Raw genomic sequence first — 8,198 nt, 5'->3', positions numbered from 1 at the left:
GTAAGAGGGAGACTGCAGGTACTCTGGGTTGCCTGTCTCCTCACTCTCTGATCCCTGCAACCTGCCACTCCTCTGAAACTACGCAACCAAGCGTTCTCAAACACATCCTAATTGGCAAGCCCAAGGGTCAAGTTCCAGGCTTCATCTTCCTTAACTGACTGTAGCAGTCAACACTGCGGAGCACACCCTCTTATAGATCCCTCCTGTTTTCCTGTCACCTCCTGCTCTTAAGTGAACCTTTATTCTTTTTATTTTTTTTTTAATTTGCTATGAGGGGGCCAGCAGGTGGAGTAGTGATTAAGGCACTGGATTCCCACTAACTACAGTGATTAAGGCACTGGATTCCCACTAACTAACTGGCTAACTACAGTTCAAGTCCCAGACATGGTGACTTGAAACTCATCTTTGGGGAACCAGCAGATGGAGTAATGAATTACATTGCTGGAATCCCACATAGTCGACCGCAGTTTGAGCCCCAGACCCAGCAGCTTAAAACTCAGGCTGGGTGTGTGTGCATGCATGTCCCAAATCCCAAGAGGACAGTGGAGGGGAAGGGGTTACAGTGTGGTCATCCACCTGGGGTGATTTCTTATTTTCTGTCCTTGTCTCTCTCTGTCTCTCCAGCAAGTGCACATGCCCTGTAACAAAAATCTCTAAAAAGAAAAAAAAAAAAAAAAGAAACTCAAGCGTGACTCATTTGTGTGTGTGCCCAAAAATCCCAAGAAGAGAATGGAGGGAAAGGTATTGAGGGATGGCCATACCCCGCAGGGTGATGACTTCTTACTTTCTGTCTCTCTGTCTCTCCGGCGAGTGCTTGCACTCTATGGCAGAAATCTCTCTAAAAAATTTTGCTGTAGGGTACATGTGGTTGCCAGAGACAGACAAAGAGAGAGACAGGGAAGGTGAAAAGGCCACACTACAATCCCTTCCCCTCCAGTGTCCTCTCAAAATTCTGGACACTGTATGCACACGCAATGTGTTTTTCAAGCTGCCCCAAGTCTGGGATTCAAGATAAGCAGTTGGCCGTATAGAATCCAGCTTCTTTAACTACCATGCCACTGGCTGGCCCATTAAGTGAGCCTTTAAAAAGGGAAGCTAGGCCCCTAGCTCTGGAGTTGGATTCTCAAGTTTGTTCACTTAAATTGAATTCTTTCTACCATGAGTGATAGAGACAGAAAAGAGATGGCACCCTCAACAAGGTCTTGTTTTTTTTTTTTTTTTTTAATCATTATATGTTATTTTCTTTTCTTTTTAAAATTTTGTTATTATTTATTTAAATCCCAACAGGGTCTTGATACCACAAGTCACTCCTAGCTTCAGTCAGATTATGAGCACACGGATGGCTGGCAAACTCAGGGAGGTCTCCAGGCTCAAATCCTCGACCTTACCCTAGGGTCAGCCTCGGGAGAGGCATGTTTTACTTGCAACACCTTTATCTGACCCCAACTCCCAGTATTCAGCCTGATGTCACTGTGTGTGGCCATGGACACAGTTTTTTAAACTTCTTGGGACCTAAGTTTGTGCATCGTTATAACAAAGATAATGATAGCCCCTAGGCCAGCCAGGTGGCCTGGTGGTTAAGACTGCTGGATCCCATATGACAAACTACATGGTTTGAGACCTGGACCAGGCACCTTGAAAAACACACCAGGAGCATGTACATTCATGCCCAAAACCCAAGAGGAGAGTGGAGGAGAAGGAACTGCAGTATGGTCATCCCTTCCCAGGGTGTACTCCCTTATCTTCTCTCTCACGCGCACCCTCTCTGTCTCTCTCTAGTGAGTACACGTGCCCATAGCAAGCAAACAGATAAACAAATTTTAATTTTTTCGAGAGAGATTTTTGCTATAAGACACATGCACTCACCAGAGAGACAGAGACAGAAAGCAAGAAATCATCCCTTGGGGAGGGGGGGTGTGTGACCATGCCACAGTCTCTTCTCTGTCACCTCTCAGGATCTGGGGCATCCACGCACACATGCCCAGTGTGAGTTTTAAGCCACCCAGTCCGGGACTCAAACTGTGGTTGACTATGTGGGAGTCCAGCAACATAACCATTATGTCATCTGCTTATCCCCAAATGAATAAATAAGTAACAACCTCTACTGAATAGGGTAGCTGTAGAGAGTAATTGAAATTATTCTTTAAAAAATCCTACTACTTGGCTCATGGTAAACACTCAATAAATAGTAGTTCAGTTTCTTCAACTATAAAATGGAGTGTAAAATAGGGCTACTCTGGAGTGTAGTTAGAAATGTTAAATAAGTTAATACACTGTACTTGTGAAGTGCTCAGATCCTGATGTATAGTAAGCATTCAGTAAATGTGACCTATATTTTTATTATTAGTGACTTCCAATTCCAGTCTCTCGTCCCACACTTTCATTTGCAGCTGCCTGAATATCTCTTGTTACATTAAACTCAGTGTGTTCAAAACCAAACTCACTTGCACTACCTTTCTTTCACCCCATGCCTCCAACCTCTCTCTTCCCTGTGTTTCCATTCACTTGGTCCCTCACCACCTGCCTGCACCCTCACCAAAGCAGAGCATCATCCTTGTCTTCCCTGCCCTGCGTGGCTTTTCTTGGTCTCTGGGCTCAACTTGTCACCACTGCCCCATCTTTCTCTGGCCATTCAGGCTCACAGCTCATTGTTCACCCAGCCCATTGCAGCAGCTCCCAAGTGACCTTCTACAAGCCATTGAACACTCTGCCCCTTCTCTTGGGTCCCAGCTATGCCTTGCTTGCTGCTCTTCTTCCAGAGATGCCTGCAGGACTCAGCCAGTTTTCCTCTCCTCCAGCATCTGACCCCACTCACTCCTTTCCTTTGCATTTTCCTGTCTAATCTTGGACTATGGACTGAAGCAGACATGAACTTAGTCCCTATGAAGTATGACAATGGGCAAGTTACTTATTTTTAAATTTCTTAAGTCTTAGTTTCCTCAGCTACAAAAGAGGCATAATCCAAATTAAATTGGACTTTCTCATTCCCACTTTGAGACCCATCATAGCAGAGTATAGCATTTACATACAGGTATGCACATACAGAAAGACAGCCTTTTGTTTTATTTTGATTATATAAATGGAATCCTGCCATCTGCGTTGTTTGTGACATGCATCTTCATTTAACAGTGTTGCAGCAGTGTAAAGATGCTTTCTTGTCAATGCCTATAGATCTTTTTTTCTATTAAACTACTTCATGATAATAGAAATAATGGCTAACAAGCATGGGTCTGTTATTGCATGCCAAGAACTCTGTTAAGCACATCTGATATATTATCTCAGACATTCCTGAAGATAATCAGGTAGATATTAGTATTATCTTCATGTTTTTCCTTTTTTTTTTTTTTTTGGAGGGGTTTTTTTTAGTGGCTATAGGGCATGCGTGCTCACCAGAAAGACAGAGAAAGACACAGAGACAGAAAGCGAGAAATCACCCCCCCAGGGGGAATGGCCACACCGCAATCCCTTCTCCTTCATTCTCTCAGGATCTTGGGCACGCACGCACACACGGCCGACATGAGTTCAAGCCACTGGGTCCGGGACTTGAACCATGGTCGGCTACATGGGAGTCCAGCAACATAGCCATTACGCCAACTGCTGGTCCCAGTATTATCTTCATTTTACAGATGAGCAAACCAAGGCATGTGGAAATTACCCAAGGTCACGTGGTAAATGCCAGTGCTGAGCTTGGAACCTAAGCCATCTACTCTAAAGCCTTTAAGCCTAACCACTACCAGGGTGTGCTCTATCACTATAGATGTTTTGCTGAAGGTTTTAATAAGGAAGGCAGCTATGAAAGATTACATCATACAACATACAGTACAGAGTCTAAAAATTATCCTCATTTCCATGTTCCTGAAGTCCAGAATCTCACTATAGCTATCTCCTCCTCCTCCTCTCCTTTTATGTATATTGACTTATTCCATTAGAGGGGGGGGGGAAACACCCCCAACAGGATCTTTACATCTAATCTATCTTCAGCCCCAGCCAGCCAGATCATGAGTGTACACACATTTATTGTGTGTACGGGGAGGCCTGGGGTGCAAACCTGCGTTGTTCCCATGTGGGTCCAGCATCACAGAGCATTGTTTTACAACTGTTCCACCTGCCGACCCCATCTCTTCTTCTTCTTCTTTCTCCTCTCCTAAACTCTGCTAAATCTATCTGGCCCAATTTCCTCTTTCATCTCCTGCATTTCAAGTTATTCCTTCATGGGCAACCCTAGGTACCCCCTTATTAGCAAGCATGCCTACACCTTTTATCAGCTTCTTCTATCTCCATCCCCCTCCAGCACCCTGCTGATCAACTACGTTCCCTGGGACCCACTCACTTTTTTATGCAACATTCACTCAACAGTCCTGTATTCAGGAATATCTACCACACCTATTCCAGATGCTAAAAATTCACCAGTAAGCATATCACACATGAATCCCCATCTTCATGATTCAGAACATGCTGGTGGAGAGAGAAAGACAATAGACAGGAAAAATAAATAAAATAAAGATAATGCTACATGGTAACACATTGTAAAGAGAAAAGTAAAACAGGAAAGTAATACTGAGTATGTCGGATGAAGGTTTCAATCCTAGTGAAGATAACCAAGGAAGGACTTTCTGAAGAGGTGGCAATAAGTGAAAATCCAAAACATGTGTTATAGGTTGTGCTCCCAGGAAGGCAGAGTCTTGAGTCTGAGGCTGAAATGAACAAGGAGAGCTCTCACACCTGTTGGGAGAGGAAAAGAAGCAGAACTGGGCAAGGAAGTAGTTGAGTGAGGTACCATACAACAGAGCTCAGCAAACTCCCCTTTGGGCACTGTGAACTGGAATGACCCTTTGGAATTGTCCCAAGTTGGAGTGAAGGAACAAGGCCTTCTACATTACAGGCACTGAATGCTGGTTGTCCAGGAAAAGAGGAATGACCTTAGGTGGTGAAACTCTTCCACTAGGGATAACTCCAGGAGAGGCCCGATAGCTGAGGCTCAGCCAACAATTTCCTCTGCTGCTTGGATAATAAATCAATTAATCCTGCAAGAGGGATTTGGGTGGCTCATTAGCTACCCAGGATTATAGAACAGAGATAAAGAAGGAAACCATTCGGCTATCTGGGAAAAGAGCATTCTAGGCAAAGAAAACAGCATGTGCAAGAGCCCTAAGGTGGAATGAGCTAGAGAAATTCAGAAAGCAGAAAGGAATGTAACTGAAGTTGAGTAAAGAAAGGGACGGCAGCTGGAAATGAAGTCAGAGAGTAATAAAGGGTAGACCAGTGTACGATCTGAGTTTGGCCAAGGAGCAACATTTAAATTTAAACGTTGACATGGACAGTTTGGCTGCTATTTTGAGAACAGATTTTGGGCCAGTAAGTGGTATAGTGATTAAGGCACTGGACTCCCACATAACTCGAACCATGGTTCGAGTCCTGAACATGACAGCTTGAAACTCATGTTGGGCATGTGTGGGTGCCCAAAATTTTGAGAGGAGAATGGAAGCGAAGCGATTGCAGCGTGGCCATCTTCCCTAGAAGGCTGAGGGGCAATTTCTTACTTTCTCTCTCTCTGTCTGGTGAGCACACTTGCCTTATAGCAAAAATCTCTCTACAAATTTTTTAAAAATAGAAGATAACAGCTTTGCCGTGGAAAAGGCTAAAGGCAGAAGCAGAAACACAGGTTTCTCAGTCTCATCAACACTGACATTTCGGGTGAGATAATTCTCTGTTGTGGGGTCTGTCATAAATAGTGTAGGATGTTAAGCAGCATCCCTGGCCTCTAACCACTAGATACCAGAGGCACCCTCATCTGGGTTGTAATATCAAACAGTATCTCCAAACTTTGCCAATGTTCCTTTAATGGCAAAATTGTCCCTTGACTTCAGATCTTTTGAGTCAGGGGGCTGTTGTAATAATCAAGGAGAGGGACCAGCAGTTGGCATAATGGCTATGTTGCTGGACTCCCACGTAGTCGACTGTGGTTCAAGTCCCAGACCCAGTGGCTTAAACTCATGCTGGGTGTGTGTGTGTGTGTGTGTGTGTGTGCGCGTGCCCAAAATCCTGAGAGGAGAATGGAGAAGAAGAGATTGCAGTGTGGTCATCCCCCCCCCCCGGGGGGGAGTGATTTCTTGCTTTCTGTCCCTCTGTCTCTCTCTGTCTTTCTGGCAAGCGCTCTACAGCAAAAACCTCTCCAAAAAAGAAAAAAAACAAGGAGAGAGATAATAGGTGACTTATGCCAGAGTGCAAAGTGTGCTGATGGTAAATTATAATGATGGGACTCTGGATATATTCTAAAAACTGCTAGCTGATTAACTTTATTTGTTAGTATTTTTTTAAAGAATTATTTAACTGTATTTATTTATTTATTTTAATTTGACCAGTGAGGGACAGAGTGAGAGAGAGAGAGAGAGAAGGGGAAAATGAGAAAGCAAGCCACCAGGTCCAGGACTTGAACCATGATTGGCCACATGGGAGCCCAGTTCCCTTAACCACCACACCATCTGCTGGCCCCTATTATTATTTTTTAATTTGACCAGATTGAGAGAGCGAGAAAGGGAAAGTGAGAAAGCAAGCCACCAGGTCCGGTGTGGGAGGCTGTGCACCAGCAAATATTGCCGGTTTCTCAGAGAGCAAACAATTACACAATGCCAAAGGCCATGATTGGCTCCCCTTCAAAACCTCACCTTCAAAACCATACTCTGATTGGCCACTTCCCATAGCAAATTGGTGAGCTTAGAATCCCTCAGATTTGCATATCCGGCACCTCATGATTGGTTCACAAAAGTAACCAATCATAACCCACCTTTTACAATCCTTCATTCAACCAATCACTGCCCACCAACATGTATATAACCACGATCCCTGGCCCACAATCGCCAGGTGACCCTGAAGACCCTGAAGAATTGTGATACTGCGTTGTCTCTGTGTTGTAATGCTGCGTAGTTCGTCGTGTCTCTCACTCCTTCCCCCAGGAAACCTGTTTGACTGTCCCCTGGGTCGGGACAGCCTGGGACTCCAATCGCAGTTGACTATGTAGGAATCCAGCACCCTCAATAGCCACACCACCTGCTGGCCCTCTCTTTTCATACTTTTTCGATTAAAACTGTTCTTTCTTACCCCAAATCTAATTGTTTTTTTCTTTTTCTTTTTCTTTTTTCTTTTTTTGGAGAGGTTTTTGCTATAGGGCACGTGCGCTCACCAGACAGACAGAGAGAGACAGAAAGCGAGAAATCACCCCCCAGGGAGGATGGCCACGCCTCAATCCCTTCTCCTCCATTCTCCTCTCAGGATCTTGGGCACACACGCACATGAGCCCGGCGTGAGTTTTAAGCCACCGGATCCGGGACTCGAACCGCAGTCGACTATGTGGGAGTCCAGGGACATAGCCATTACGCTAACTGCTGGTCCCTCTAATTGCTTCTTTTCACCTGCACAGCTACGACCATTTTGCTTTGATGCACCCTCCAAGCCACCATCATCTTGAGTCTGGATTACTATAATACTGAATCATCTTTGGAAAAGTCAATGAACATTTTTGTATATTTAAGTTCATCATGACTTTTCCCACGACCCAGTAGCTTCCCTTCCCATTCTTCCTCCACACTCCCCACCCTATACTGTAGTCTCAATCTTGAAGCTAGTCCCGTTAAAACTGAAAGTACAGAGCCAGCAGGTGACTTGGAGATTAAAGGAGCTAAGCCCCACATGTCTTCCACCCTTGGCAATCCCAACCAGAGGTCTGAAAAACATACCAGGCACGTGTGCCTATGTGCCCCAAGTCCAGAGAGAATGCTGAAAAGATTGCAGGTGGCCATCCCATCCTGAGGGGTAATTTTTCACTTTACTTCTGTCTCCCGCAAGCGCAGCTGCCCTATGGCAAAAACAAAAACAAAAAATAAATGAAATTATATCATTCCTTTGTCAATCCCCAAGCCGCTCAATAGCACTTATCCTCTCCCTACGTTTATCCTTGAGCTCAGTTAATGCTGGTTTTTAATAATAGGAAAACACTGTTTAGGAGACTAACAAGGGAAGGAGGCGTGGCGGGCGACGCCGGGAGGAGGAGAGCCCGCGGACCCGCTTCGGTCGCCGCGACCCCCGCGCTCACCCCCGGCGCCCAAGGGCTCAGCGCTGGCCGCCGCGCACTGCATTTCCCAGGGTGCTAAGGGGCAGAGGCGGCCGGAAGGCGGTGCGGCCTCCGCGGGGCATGATGGGGG

At 45.4% G+C, this 8,198-nt stretch overlaps 1 long non-coding RNA gene across 2 annotated transcripts; it reads right to left on the bottom strand.

The window, feature by feature from the left end:
• Positions 1 to 3,543: 3,543 nt before the first annotated feature.
• Positions 3,544 to 8,138, bottom strand: LOC114006989 (uncharacterized). Of its 2 annotated transcripts, none has more exons than XR_003548647.1 (3): positions 8,090 to 8,138; positions 7,734 to 7,852; positions 3,544 to 4,722 (listed from the first exon to the last, which is right to left on the bottom strand). It is a non-coding gene; the product is annotated as an uncharacterized LOC114006989 (long non-coding RNA). The 2 variants fall into 2 exon arrangements; XR_003548648.1 differs by having other exon boundaries at positions 8,009 to 8,122.
• Between the last annotated feature and the right edge of the window lie 60 nt (positions 8,139 to 8,198).

This window comes from Tupaia chinensis, unplaced genomic scaffold (genome assembly GCF_000334495.1).
Source record: "Tupaia chinensis unplaced genomic scaffold, TupChi_1.0 Scaffold000113_1, whole genome shotgun sequence".
NCBI lineage: Eukaryota > Metazoa > Chordata > Mammalia > Scandentia > Tupaiidae > Tupaia > Tupaia belangeri.
This window is presented reverse-complemented; position numbering and strand designations above follow the sequence as displayed.